The sequence below is a fragment of the Macaca thibetana genome, chromosome 10 (genome assembly GCF_024542745.1).
Source record: "Macaca thibetana thibetana isolate TM-01 chromosome 10, ASM2454274v1, whole genome shotgun sequence".
In the NCBI taxonomy this organism is placed as follows: domain Eukaryota; kingdom Metazoa; phylum Chordata; class Mammalia; order Primates; family Cercopithecidae; genus Macaca; species Macaca thibetana.
Window position 1 is genome coordinate 24,266,724 of NC_065587.1, and position 15,182 is coordinate 24,281,905.

The window sequence follows — 15,182 nt, forward strand, 5'->3', positions numbered from 1 at the left end:
CAGGGACCCCAGTGTCTTATGCCTTCCAAAGGTCAATCTCTCCTTGAAAAGCCAATCAAACACCTCAAGTGCCCACCCTGAAGTGGCTGCAGAAATGCAATCCCCTTTCAGGGACTTGCCTGGGTTGATGATGGCGTATTCATCTCTTGCTCCAAACATCTGTTCCTGTCACCTTGATCCCATCTACCTATCTCCATTCCTGTGGCCTGTGGTCCTCTCTGCAGACACAGAGGCCGGCTCCCACACCACCCTCATTATTCCTCATAGTACTAACAACACAAAGCTCTTAGGGAAAGCACTAAGACAGTTTGGGGTAAATCATAACACTTATTGAGCATTTACTGTGTTTCAGGTTCTGGGATAAATGCTATAAATGCAGTAGCTACTAACAGTCCAGTGGTGCCGGGGATACACAATTTCTCCCCATTTTATAGACAAAGAAACTGAAGATAAACAGACACAACTAGAAGGTATCTGAGCCAAAATTCGGTCCCAACGATCTGCATCCAGATCCTGGCCGCATGGAGCCCTCTCCCCAACCCTGTCCCATGACACCTTCCAAGGCTCCCATCATCTTCCATCTGGTCAGCAGACCCTGTACAGTCCTCCCTGCCTCTCATGGTTCCTGTCTACTCCAGCCTGCCCACCCCCACACAGCCACGCCACAGCCGTCCTGCAGAACAGTACATTCCTTATTTATGAGATGCATCTGGGCTCTCTGCAAATCAGCTGTGAATGCCACAATGCCTGCCGGAGGGAGGCAGAGAATTCTGGAGCCAACATCTTCCAGGAGGCAGGTGGGGACTGGGTTCAGGGTACCAGGCTCTAGTAGGGACACCCACTGGGCCTGAAGAGCACAGATGGGGCTGGGGAAAAAGTGATCTGTGCTTTTGATCTCTTTTGCATCTGAGTCTGCATCACATAAGTGGCAGGGAGCCTGGAGGATGGGGAGGTGGGAAATAGGGTGGACACTAATATTAATCAAGTATCTCCTGAAACACACACAAAACCCTCCAAGGCGGGGATTCTTGTGCCCGCTTTACAGAGGAGAAAACGGAGACTTGCAGAAGGTAGGCAAGCTCTTTCTGAATGGATAACCTTGCTTCGTCCTTTCTGTCCCTTAAAAAGAGGAGAGTTAAGGTGGCTGGAAAGATGTCCTGAACATCATCAGAAAACTAAACATAAAATAAGGTAGGAAAATGAGGCCCAGGGGAAGGAATGTGGACTCAGAGATTAAACTCCTCTTTTAAATTCCTGCCATACGATTCTATCCAGTTGCTAATAGTGAACCGTAGGTTGGTTCCAGGCATCCTGGAAGACAATACAAAGAGGGAATACAATGAGTTTCAGAAGTGGACAGTGTCTGCAGAGAAGAAACAAACCAGATGCACAGTGACAGAGCTATGGCTGGTACTGAAAACAGAGAAGGACGTGTAGCCCCACCCCAATCTCAGTCCCAGATACCTAAACTTCTAGGAACTAGCTTTTGGTTCCCTTTCCACCATCCCTCTACCCCACCACCGGGGAGAGGGCCGGGGGCGGGGCAGGCGCACAATCTGACCCCACCATGGAGGGTGTGTTTTTATATCTTACCACCAGGTGTCAGTGCGGGGCAGGTCTCAGCAGGCGGTTTCTAGGATGGACTGAGGTTTCTTAGGAACCTCAGTGAGTGAGGGCTAGAGCCTTAGGCTGAACCTCAACAAAGAAATTGATCTCCCGGTTGGAGGAAGATGGCTGCCGCCCGGGGATTCTCCCTAACAGCCGCGACACAAAGAGCGCTCACTCCCTGGCCGAGGGGCAGGCTCCTCGCGGCCTCCCCGGGACTCCGGGAGGGCGCGTCCTCCAGCCCCGAGGCTGGGGAAGGGCAGATCAGCCTCAGGACAGCTGCTTCCAGAGGCTTCTGGAAATCACCAAAGGGTCAGAATTCCTCAGGCTGCAGGTGGAGGGAGGTGGATGCGCCAGATTCCAATGCAGATGTTCACTGGATACAGTTATCAACCCCGATGACAGGGTATTTGAACAGGGTGGGGCAAGAGTGGTGGTTGACTCTGATAGCTTAGCCTTCGTGAAAGGGGCCCAGGTGGACTTCAGTCAAGAACTGATCCGAAGCTCATTTCAAGTGTTGAACAATTCTCAAGCACAGCAAGGCTGCTCCTGTGGGTCATCCTTCTCTGTCTAACTTTGATGCGATGACAGGTGACTCTGACTCTGAGATTGTCACCAGTTGTACCAATTTGAGGAACCTGGAGTTAGTAGAATTCTAGAAGTTTCCTTCTAATCATGTCCCTCTCAATTTTATTTCCCACCATCCAAGAGTATTGTGTTATGCCACTATTATTTTCAGAACGTGAAGATTTTACTCTTGGCTTAATTTTTCCCTCCAACTCCCCTCAGTGCTAAGGCTGAGCCTCCAGATGCTCTTACCTCAGATTTAATCACTGGTTGAAACTCCATATACTTTGTAGAGCCTCCGTGGCTCTAAAATTTGGAATTAACTTCTCTGGCCTTAAGAGCTGCTTGATCTCGGCTCACTGCAAGCTCCGCCTCCAGGCTTGCGGCTGGGCGCGGTGGCTCACGCCTGTAATCCCAGCACTTTGGGAGGCCGAGACGGGCGGATCACGAGGTCAGGAGATCGAGACCATCCTGGCTAGCACAGTGAAACCCCGTCTCTACTAAAAAATAAAAAAAAAAATTAGCCGGGCGAGGTGGTGGGCGCCTGTAGTCCCAGCTACTCGGGAGGCTGAGGCAGGAGAATGGCGTGAACCTGGGAGGCGGAGCTTGCAGTGAGCTGAGATCCGGCCACTGCACTCCAGCCTGGGCGACAGAGCGAGACTCCGTCTCAAAAAAAAAAGAAAAAAAAAAAAAAAGAAAAAAAAAGAGCTGCTTGTACATATGTGGATAGCTATGTATAAAAGCTTCATTTAAAAAAAGAGAGAAAAGAAATTTATCTCCTGCTCTGCCAGAACGAAGAGCCCTGGACAGAGAATCAGGAGCCCAGAATTCAAATCCCAGCTCCGCTTCCAGGGCTCTGTGCAAACCAGAGCACATCAACTTGCCTTTTTCAGTGTTGGTCTTTTCATCTGAGGAAGGGGGAAATTTATGGAGGGAGTGGGACACTGAGACACAGTGATGGAGGACGATCATGGCCAATGAAGCTGGGACAGGTAGAAGTGGAGACAGAAAGAATTTCCAAACTAAAGGGGAGAAAAAAAAAAGTGGGGGTAAAGGGCCCACTTCCAAGAAATAAAATCCCACCAAGGTCCCTGTTTAGGGACGGGGAGAGAAAGTGGTAAGTTCTGTTTTGTGTCTTCTGGTTGGTTTGAGGGAGTAAAGTAGTCAGGACTTTTTCAAGTGGAAATGACGGAAACTTATCTTAAAGTGTCTTAGTAGGGGCCGGGCGCGGTGGCTCACACCTGTAATCCCAGCACTTTGGGAGGCCAAGGCAGGCAGATCACGAGGTCAGGAGATCGAGACCAGCCTGGCTAACACAGTGAAACTCCATCTCTACTAAAAAATACAAAAAAATTAGCTGGGCGCCGTGGTGGGCGCCTGTAGTCCCAGCTACTCAGGGGGCTGAGGCAGGAGCATGGCGTGAACCCAGGAGGCAGAGTTTACAGTGAGCCGAGATCACACCACCGCACTCCAGCCTCCAGGCGACAGAGCGAGACTCAATCTCAAAAAAAAAAAAAAAAAAAAAAGTCTTAGTAGGACCAGGAAAAAAAAAAAACAGGAGAGGGTGTTCTTTGTCTCCTGTGATAAAAAGCAAATGGGAGCAGGGTATGGTGGCTCACGCCTATAATCCCAACACTTTGGGAGGGTGAGGCGGGCAGATCACCTGAGGTCACGAGTTCGAGACCAGCCTGGGCAACATGGTGAAACCCTATCTCTACTAAAAGTACAAAAATTAGCCAGACGTGATGGTGCACGCTTGTAATCCCGGCTACTCGGGAGACTGAAGCAGGAGAATCTCTTGAACCCAGCAGGCAGACATTGCAGTGAGCCGAGATGACACCATTGCACTCCAGCATGGGTGATAGGGTGAGACTCTGTCAAAAAAAAATAATAATAAATGGCAAATAGGGTGTCTGCATAACAGGATGCTTGAGCTCATTCTCACCATCTCCAGCCTCAGCTTTCTTCTGCACCAGTTTTGTTTCCAGGGTGGCTTTGATGGCAAGGTCCAAGATTACATACATCCTATGAGCTTCTTAAACTCTGCTCAAAGACAGCTGTTCTTTCTGAATTGATCCAACCAGAGTTTTAGAGTTGATTCTCACTGGCTCAAATTGGATCATGTGCTCGTCCATCCCGAACCCAATCACAATGACTATTATTGGTCAAACCTGGGTTATGTCTTCCCTTTTGGAATCAAGATGGGTCAACTCCTATTCAGTGCCTTGAGTCAGAGAAGAGGAAGGGTGATTGTTTAATCTAAAACTGAGGGTCCCCCCAGAAGCTGCTAAAGGTCCAGGAAGGATAAAATAGCGGAAAGCCACCTCCCTGCAGTGGGCAGGAACCTGTCATGACCCACAGGCCTGCCTCCCTGATGTTTTGTGTCAAGAGATGATTCCAGGAACTCACAGCAGAAAAAGGAAGGGCCTCCCCACCCCTCCCCTATTTCCCCTCTATTAATCTTCTAATTACAGCAACCGGTAAACAGAGGCCCCAGGAAGTAGGAGCGGTGGGTGGGGATTCACTACCCGCAGGCCAGGTGGGGGCCTCACTTGCTCAGTTTCCTCCCGGGTGAGGTGAGAGGCCAGCCCCCTGGTGGCTGCTGACTCAGAGATTATGGATATGTGAGGGCCTGGCCAGGTGCCCAGCACAGAGTGGGGCACTCAGTCGATGCTGTCTCTCCTTTCCGCAAATGGCTGTGGTGAGGGTGGTTGTTACTGGAATCATCACTGCTTTTGTCCTTGTTAATAATGAATAGGCGTTCCATACAGCCCTCTCTCAGGGGAGCATAAACAAAAGCTTGCCGGCGTTCCTTTTCTCTCTCCCTCTCTCTTTCCCCTTGGTCTCTCCACTCTCCTCTCTCTCTTTCTCCTCTCTCTTTCTCTTCCCTCTCCCATCACCTCCTCTCTTTTTTCTCTGTCCCTCTGTCTCCCTCTCTCTCTTTCTCTGTGTGTCTCCCCATCTTTCTCTCCCCTCTCTCCCCTGACTCCCTCTCTCTCTCCCCTCTCTCCTCTCTCTCCCTCTCTCTCTCTTTCTTCCCTCTCTCCTCGGTCTCTCCCCTCTCTCTCCCTCCCTTTTTCTCCTCTCTCTTTTCTCAGTCTCTCCCCCGACCTCCTCTCTCTCCCTCTTTCTCTTTTTCTCTGGCCTCTGTCTCTCTCTCCCCTGACTCCGTTTCTCTTGTTCTCTCCCCTCTCTCCCTCTCTCTCTCCCTACCTTCATCTCATAAACACACCCTAGATGTGTAGGAGCTTCAGCTTCCACCCTGTTTCGTGTTAGGTGGTTGTGTTCCTTTTTGTCTGATGACTCCCACTGAGGTCTTTGTCACAGCTTTGCTCTTGGGGATCTCAGTGGGGCAGTAGTGAGAACACAGGTGGAGAAGGGGCAGGAGGAGGAACCAGGTCCTTATGTCACTTAGCATAATGTCCTGCAGGTTCATCCATGTTGTCACCCATGGCAGGATTAATCTTCTTCTTCTTTTTTTTTTGAGACAGAATCTCTGCCGCCCAGGCTGGAGTGCAGTGGCTCGGCTTACTGCAACCTCCTCCTCCCAAGTTCACTGGGGTAGACGGGGCAGGAGAGGGAGCAAGGGAAGAATAAGAAAGGCACGCGCGCGCGCGTGCGCGCGCGCGTGTGTGTGTGTGTGTGTGTGTGTGTGTGTGTGTCATCTGATTGATCCGGCTAGAACTTCCAGTGCGATGTTGATTAGAGTGGTCTTCCTGATCTTAAAGGAAAAGCTTTCAGCTTTGCACCATTGAGTATGGCGTTAGCTATGGTCTTGTAACATATGGTAAATTTATCGTGTGGTGGTACGTTCCTTCTGTGCCTAATTTGTTGAGAGTTTTTATCAGGAAAATATACTGAATTTTATCAAGTGCTTTTTCTCTGTCTATTGAGATGATCATATGGTTTTTGTCCTTCATTCATTAATGCAGTGTTCACATCTTTGTTTTGGTTTGGTTTTTGATTTTGGGTTTTTTGAGACACAATCTTGCTCTGTTGCCTGGGCTGGAGTGCAGTGGTGCAATCTTGGCTCGCTGCAGCCTCCGCCTCCAGGGTTCAAGTGATTCTCCCACCTCAGCCTCCTATCTGCGACTACAGGCATGCGCCACCACACCCGATTAATTTTTGTATTTTGGTAGTAGAAACGTTTTTGCCATGTTGGCCAGGCTGATCTCGAACTCCTGACCTCAGGCAGTCTACCCACTTCGGCCTCCCAAAGTGCTGGGATTATACTGCACCAGGTCCACATTTATTAATTTGTCTATATTGATCCAGCCTTGCGTCCCAGGGATAAATCCCACTTGACCATGAATGATCCTTTCAATGTGCTGTTGAATTTGGTTTGCTAGTATTTTGTACCTATTCTCATCAGAGATATTGTACTGTAATTATCTTTCCTTGTGTCCTGGTCTGGCTTTGCATTCAGGATAATGCTGTAAAATAAGCTTGGAAGTGTTCCTTCTTCTTTGTTTTGGAAGAGTTTGGGAAGGATAAGTATTGGTTTTTCTTTAAATGTTTGATGGAATTTCACTGTGAAGCCATGTGGTCCTGGTTTTGTTTTGTTTTTTGTTTGTTTGTTTGTTTTTTGAGACAGAGTCTCGGTCTGTCGCCCAGGCTGGAGTGCAATGGTGCGATCTCGGCTCACTGCAAGCTCCGCCTCCCGGCTTCACGCCATTCTCCTGCCTCAGCCTCCCGAGTAGCTGGGACTACAGGCGCCCGCTGCCACGCCCGGCTAATTTTTTGTATATTTAGTAGAGACGAGGTTTCACCGTGGTCTCTATCTCCTGACCTTGTGATCCGCCCACCTCGGCCTCCCAAAGTGCTGGGATTACAGGCGTGAGCCACCGCGCCGGGCCTTTTGACACTTCTCAAAAGAAGCCATACAAATGGTCAACATATATATGAAAACATGCTCCGCATTACGAATCATCAGGAAAATGCAAACTAAAGCCACCATCGGATATCTCCTCCCACCTGTTAGAATGGCCAGTATGAAAAAGACAAAAGAGAAGTGTGGGCCAGGATGTGAGAAAATGGAACCCTTATGCGCTGTTGGTGGGAATGTAAATTAGCACAGCCATTATGGAGAACAGAATGGAGGTTCCTCAGAAAACCAAAAATAGAATTGCCATATGATCTAGCAATCCCACTGCTGGATGTCTATCCAAAGGAATTGAAGTCAGTATGCTGGCGAGATGCCTGCACCCCCGTGTTCATCGCAGCACTATTCACAATAGCCAAGACATGGAATCAATCTACAGTCCATTCACCTGTCCACCAACAGATGAATGGATTTTTAAAATGTAGTGTATATATACACAATGGCTAAAAAAGGAGGTTGTTGGGAAGCCGAGGTGGGCAGGTCACCTGAGGTCAGGAGTTCAAGACCAGCCTGCCCAGTGTAACAAAGCCCTGTCTCTACTAAAAATGCAAAAATCAGTCAGGCGTGGTGGCAAGTCCCTGTAATCCCAGCTACACAGGAGGCTGAGGCAGGAGAATCGCTTGAACCCGGGTGGTGGAGGTTGCAGTGAGCCGGGATCAAGCACTCCACTCTGTAATACAGCAAGACCCACTCTCAAAAAAGAAAAAAAGGCCGGGCGCGGTGGCTCAAGCCTGTAACCCCAGCACTTTGAGAGGCCGAGACGGGCGGATCACTAGGTCAGGAGATCGAAACCATCCTGGCGAACACGGTGAAACCCCGTCTCTACTAAAAAATACAAAAAACTAGCCGGGCGAGGCGGCGGGCGCCTGTAGTCCCAGCTACTCGGGAGGCTGAGGCAGGAGAATGGCGTAAACCCGGGGGGCGGAGCTTGCAGTGAGCTGAGATCCGGCCACTGCACTCCAGCCCGGGCGACAGAGCCAGACTCCGTCTCAAAAAAAAAAAAAAAAGAAAAAAAAGAAAAAAAGAGGCTCACATTATGTATTATCTTATTTTCACACCATTTTTCCAGGTATCAACTCCTCAAACCCTCATGACAGCCTTCCTCTTTTAAAAGCAAGGAAACTGAGGCTCACTGGGGCAAAGCAGCTCACTGGAGAACACCTTACCTGGTAAACACAGGATCCAGGATTCACACCCAGGTGTGTGCAACCCCCAAAGTCTTGTCTTCTTCTGTCCTGTTTTACCTACTCACAGGTGTGAGCACCTAGGGAATAGGCTGCAAGGAACAACATGGACAGTGCCTACTGTGTGGTCTTGGCCAAGTCCCCTTCCCTCTCTGGGCAAAGAGGTTGCTGGTTTGGGATCCGCAGCCGTGGATCCTGTGTTCAGTCCTGTCGGCTGTGCATAGTGTTCTGGGTGATGGGTGCTCCATGCCTACCGCTCACTTCTGACCAAATAGCATCAATAATTTAAGCTCTCTTTCTTTTATAACCTGGGAAAATTGGTCCCCTGGCAAGACATGAAAAATAATTTCATGCTCTGTTATCTCCCCTCTCAAGATCGCCCCTGACAAATTGTCTCTTTATTGTCTATTGCTCTAGCATCAGCTCACATTTGGGCTCCCATTTTTTATGGTTGCCAGCCTTAGTCCTGGCTCTGACTGAGGTGGCTCCTAAAAGGATTACCACCAAATTTCAATTTCCTTCCTTCCTTCCTTCCTTCCTTCCTTCCTTCCTTCCTTCCTTCCTTCCTTCCTTCCTTCCTTCCTTCCTTCCTTCCTTCCTTCCTTCCTTCCTTCCTTCCTTCCTTCAGCAAGTATTGCCTGCTTTGCCCCAGGGACCTAAGGCTTTCCTATGAGAAGCTCCATAGTCGTTCATACTACAGTGTGAAGGGCTCCTTATTTATTTATCAAATTTTTTTCTCCTGAGACAGAGTCTTGCTCTGTCACCCAGGCTGGAGTGCAGTGGTGCGATCTCGGCTCACTGCAACCTCTGGCTGCCCGGTTCAAGCGATTCTCCTGCCTCAGCCTCCTGAGGAGCTGGGATTACAGGCACACACCTCCACGCCTGGCTAATTTTTGTATTTTTAGTAGAGACGGGGTTTCACCATGTTGGCCAGGCTGGTCTCAAACTCCTGACCTCGTGTTCCGCCTGACTCGGCCTCCCAAAGTGCTGGGATTACAGGCATGAGCCAACATACCCGGCCCCTTACTTAACTCTTTTAAGGGAGCACATGAACCCAGCAGCTTATTGTTTATACCTTTTATTTGTGCCCATTATATCTTTCATCCACCCCTGAAAACCTTGCACAACCTGCAGTGGGCTCAATGGTCCTGCAGGCTGGGTGGTCGCAGGCAAGTTGCTTGAACTCTCAGAGCCTCTGAGCCTCATGTCTCTGCTTTAAAGAGACAACAATTGCATCAATAAGTTACTGTGAGGTTTAAGTTATATCACATGTGAAAGGGATAAACACAATATGTATCATCGATATTACTATTATCATCACTATTCTGAGAAAGGTATGCTTGGGTAAAGGGTTTTGGGTGGAGATGAGGGAAGATGTCAAAGCAAAGGGACCGAGAAAGGTACAATGATACTAATAACAATATTAAGAATGATACTAACAATTTCCATCAACCTTTACTGAGAGCTTACCAAGGTTTTTGTGTGTACCCTGGGCACAGACATGTATATAATACATCATTTAAGTTTTTGCAAGCAAAGAGATGAGAATTTCTCCATTAAAAGATGAGGAAACTGAGGTTGCATGCTGGTAAGCCCAGGAGGCAAACTCAAACCCATGATGGCCTCTTCCTGGAGGCTGGTACCAACTCAGCCTTCCTGTCAAAGTCAAACAGTGGCATCTCGGTGGTAGGCACAGTAGAGCCCTCTACATCCAGTGCCTTCTAGGGCCTCAGGGGCTCAGAGTGAGGACACTTCTAGCTGGAAGATGGTGGCCAACCCCAGCCCTCATTCTAGGCCTCAGAGTCCACAGAGATTGACTTCACAGGCCTCTCTAAATTGTCCTCAGCCCTATGTCTGCCTAATCCCCTTTCCCTAGGACTGACTATGGGACCACTTCTTGGACAGTACCCCGACCCCTACAGCAACACTTACAACTTCCAAAGTCCATTTCCTAAAGCCCGTTAGGAAACTAATTCATACTAGGCTGTGAGTGGCTATCGCAGCTAACTCTAGCATTTCCTACCTTACGTTCCACAGACCACTCATAATGCAAGGTGCTCCACAAAAGAGAAATAAAAAGGTCATAATTCTTCCATGGTCAAATAAATTGGAAAACTCTGAATATTCTATTCTCCTTTCCAGAGATTCACAATACATGTTAAACTATTGTAGGTGCTGAGAAGTCCTGCAGTGTGGACACCAACAATACCCAAAACTAATGCACATGATTTTTTTTTTCCAAAGAACAATGTTACAACATCTGTGTAACAGTCTGAAAAATCCTGACTGAGTAGCCATGGAGGTATAGGGGAAATATCTGTACCCCCAGGTGATTATATAAATTCCCCAAGGCAAGGGATTTTATCTTTGTTCCCTATTAGATCCTGGAACCTGTAACAGTGTTTGGTACACAGCAGACGTTTGATACATGTTTAATGAATGACTGAACGAATGAACAAGGCTGTGTCTGAATCCTGGCTTTACATTTAACTTCCTGTATGGCCTTGATCAAGTCCTCACACTGGGTTTCCATTTCCCTATATGTTAAAAAGGGATGAAGGCCGGGTATGGTGGCTCATCCCTGTAATCCCAATACTTTGGGAGGGTGAAGCAGGCGGATTGCTTGAGCTCAGGTGTGCGAGACCAGCCTGGACAACATGGCAAACCCCGGTCTCTACAAAAAACAAAAAAACCTGGGTGTGGTGGCATGTGCCTGTAGTTTAGTCCCAACTGCTTGGGAGGCTGAGGTGGGAGGATTGCTGGAGCCTGGGAGGCAGAGGTTGCAGTGAGCCAAGATTGTGCCACTGCACTCCAGCCTGGGCGACAGAGTGAGACCCTGTTTCACTCTGTCTCTCTCTCTGTCTCTCTCTCTCTCTCTCTCTCTCACACACACACACACACACACACACACACACACACGAGATGAGATAAAATTATGCATTCTCAATATTGTTAAGAATGTTGTTGAAGCCCCAACCCCCAGTACTTCAGTAGGACCCCCAAGAGGTGAAAATTCATCTTGGGAAGAAAAAAAAACCATCTTACTCTTTATGTATAAAACACAGATAATATATATATATGTTGTGTGCGTATATATATATGTTGTATATATTATACACACAGAGTTTGTACAGACATATATTACATACTTTATATTTGTGATACTAAAACTTCATGGGGTGGGGTCAGGTGTGGTGGCTCACACCTGTAATCCCAGCACTTTGGGAAACCAGGGTGGGAAGATCACTTGAGCCCAGGAGTTCAAGACCAGCCTGGGCAACATGATGAGACCCCGTCTCTAAAAACAAAACTTCATGGGAGGAGGTGATTAGGAAAATAACGTCTAAAAAGACTCTCTAGGGGGATGACAAGGAAAGACAAAAGGTTGGGAAACGCTAGACTTGGTGATCTAGAAGGGTCCTTGTTCTAGATCCAAATCTAGAAGGTCTGACGGTCTATGAATGTAACTCTGCAGGAGAGTGTTTGTGGGAATAGCGGAGGGAAGAGTGTTCTAGGAACAGGGAACAGCACAAGCTGAAAACCTCAGATGGGAATGAGCCTGGGTTATGGGCTGGACTGTGTGCCCATCTAGCAGCTGAAATAGCTCAGATGGGAGAGTGTTTGACCGAACTATGTCCCCCTAAAATTCTTGTGTTGAAGTCCCAACCCCTAGTACCTCGGAATGTGACTGTATTTGAAGGTAAGGTGTTGAAAGAGGTGATGAAGTTTAAATGAGACCATTAGGGTGGGGCCCTAATCCGACAGGACTGGTGTCCTTATAAAAAGAGGAAGAGGCAGCTGGGATGCATGTGCATAGCAACAAGACCACATGCAGATACAGGAAGAGGCTGGGTATGGTGGCTCACACCTGTAATCCCAGCACTTTGGGGGACTGAGGCAGGCAGATCACCTGAGGTCAGGAGTTCGAGATCAACCTGGCCAACCTGGCAAAACCCTGTCTCTACTAAATATACAAAAATTAGCCAGGCGTGGTGGCACATGCCTGTAATTCCAGCTACTCGGGAGGTTGAAGCAGGAGAATCTCTTGAATCTGGGAGGTGGAGACTGTAATAAGCCATGATCTCACCACTGCACTCCAGCCTGGGCAACAGAGTGAGACTCTATCTCAAAAATAATAAAAATAAAAATAAAAGAAGATGCAGGGAGAAAGGGGTCATCTAAGAGCCAAGGAGAGAGTCCTCAGGAGAAACCAGTCTTGCCAACACCTCGATCTTGGTCTCCAGCCTCAAGAACTATGAGAAACATTTCTGTGGTTTAAGTCACCCAGGCTGTGGTATTGTGTTATAGCAACTGGTGCAGACTCATACACTTGCCGTCTTCTTCTTCTTCTTTGTTTTTTTAAATACAGAGACAGGGTCTTGCTATTTTGCCCAGGTTAGTCTCAAACTCCTGGGCTCAAGTGATTCTCCCACTTCAGCTTCCCAAAGTGCTGGGATTATAAGCATGAGCCACTGCACCTGGCTTTTTGTTGTTGCTGTTGTTCTTTCGGGGTGCTTTTTTTTTTTTTGATACAGTGTCTCTCATTGCCCAGGCTGGAATGCAGTGGCACCATCATGGCTCACTAGAGCCTCAACCCCTCAGGCTTAAGTGATCCTCCCACCTCAGCCTCCCAAGTAGCTAGGGCCACGGGTGCACGCCACCACACCTATCTAATTTTTTAAATTTTTTATGTAGAGATGGGATGTTACTCTGTTGCCCAGGCTGGTCTTGAACTCCTGGGCTCAAAGGATCCTACCACCTTGGCCTCCCAAAATGTTGGGATTACAGATGTGAGCCACCTGGCATCTTTAAAGAATAATCAATACAGGGACATGAGATCAAAATAGGTTGTGGGGAGAGCGGGGAGATGCAGATGGTAACAAGCTTCATAGGACTGGGAATAATATTGGGGTTTTTTGTTGTTGTTTTCTTGGCATGGGATGGGGAGCACGGGAGGACTTGAAGCAGGAGTGTGACAAGATCTGCCTTACATTTCTAGCAAGACCTCTCTGGGTGCTGGGCAGAGAGCAGATCACTCATGGGCAAAGACGAAAGCAGAGGGACCGTGAGAAGGAGAGAGAAGAGGGTGGCTGGGACCAGGATGGCAGCAGTGGGCATGGTGATGAGTGGGTTGGATTCTAGTACATATTAAGAGTAGAGCTAGTGGCTAGGCGCTGTGGCTCACGTCTGTAATCCCAGCACTTTGGGAGGCCGACGCAGGCAGATCACCTGAGGTCAGGAGTTCGAGACCAGCCTGGCCAACATGGTGAAACCCTGTCTCTACAAAAAAACCCCACAAAAATTAGCTGGGTGTGGTGCACACACCTGTAATCCCAGCTGCTTGGGAGGCTGAGGCAGGAGAATAACTTGAACCCGGGAGGCAGAGGTTGCGGTGAGCCGAGATCGCACCACTGCACTCCAGCCTGGGGACAAAGCAAGACTCCGTGTTTAAAAAAAAAAAAAAAAAAAAAAAAAAAAAAAAAAAAAAAAAAAAAAGTAGAGCTAGTAGGAATTGGAATTGCCAATGGATTAGAATGTGGAGGGATGAGAGAAAGAGAAGGGTTATGGATCATTCCAGATGTTTAGCCCGAACAACTTGAAAAGTGTAACTTCAGTTATGTTTGGTCTGGTTTTGTTTGAGATGTGTATTAGACATTCACATCGAGGTGTCAAGCAAGTAGTCAGATGTTCAGGGGCGGTCTGAGTAGAGATAGGCACAAGAAGGATCTGCCCCGTAACCCCATGCTTCCAACCCACAACCCCCGTCACAGAATATTTGCAAACAGGTCTGCACTTGTCTGCATTCATTCCCCATTAAACTGAGTGAGAGAAAAAAACTTTATGTGTCATGTTTACCATTGTACATCCCAGGCAAATGATCTGTTGAATAAATGGGATGATACAACAAGGAGTTAAAATTTACTGAGGCACAAATGTTCCTAAACATTCCCCTCCCCTTCCTGAGCCAAATAATGTTATCTTTTCCAGCAGACTGTTCAGGTCCCCACCCTTTCCTGTCCCTATCAGACTGATCAGGGACATTTGTGGGCAGAGGAAGATGGGCCAAGAGAGCCTGGAACAAGAGCTAGAGGGCTCATGAGAGAAGTTTAGACAATCTATAAAATGCAGAGCCAGGAGAAAGTAAGGAGGGGAGGAGAAAAGAGAGATAGAGAAGAGACCAATCCTACCACTCAGTCTGCACGTGGAACAGGGGTTTCTTTGTTTTATAGGCTTTCTTTGGAGCATGGAGGGTGTTACATGACAGACTCCAGGGTACTGTGTGTGTGAGAGAGAATTGGGAAGAGACAAAAAAGGTATGAGAAGTTTTGCTAACGGAGAGGACTGACTCTCTCCATGAGTGGCTTTGAAAACCACAAGCTAGGAACAATTTATCAAGAAGACATAACAATCATAAATGTATGTACACCTAACAACAGAGCATCACAATTCCTGAAGGAAAAAAAAAAAAACAGAAATCAAAAATAGACAAAACTAAGGGAAGAAACAGATAAATCCAAATAACCAATAGCTCTTTCTATGTAATTCACTAAAATTGATTTTTTAAAAACAGCTGCGGTGAACTATGATTGTGTCATTATACTCCTGCCTGGGCGACAGAATGAGATCCTGTCTCAAAAAAAAAAAAAAAAAATCAGCAAGGATATAGAAAAATTGAATCAACACTGTTAACAAATTTGATCTGACATGTACGGAACATTGCACCCAACAACTGCAGAATAGAAATAGTTTTCAAGTGTACTACCAAGCCCATCAAAGATAGACCATGTGGCCAGGAGCAGTGGCTCAGGCCTGTAATCCTAGCACTTTGGGAGGCTGAGGCAGGCAGATGTCCTGAGCTCAGGAGTTCGAGACAAGCTTGGGCAACATGGCAAACCCTGTCTCTACCAAAAGTACAAAAATTACAGGGCGTGGTGGCACGCACC

The 15,182-nt window shown here is 47.7% G+C and overlaps 1 pseudogene; it reads left to right on the plus strand.

The window, feature by feature from the left end:
- The first annotated feature begins 1,724 nt into the window (after positions 1–1,724).
- Positions 1,725–2,446, plus strand: LOC126929542 (iron-sulfur cluster assembly 2 homolog, mitochondrial-like; annotated as a pseudogene).
- Positions 2,447–15,182: the final 12,736 nt, after the last annotated feature.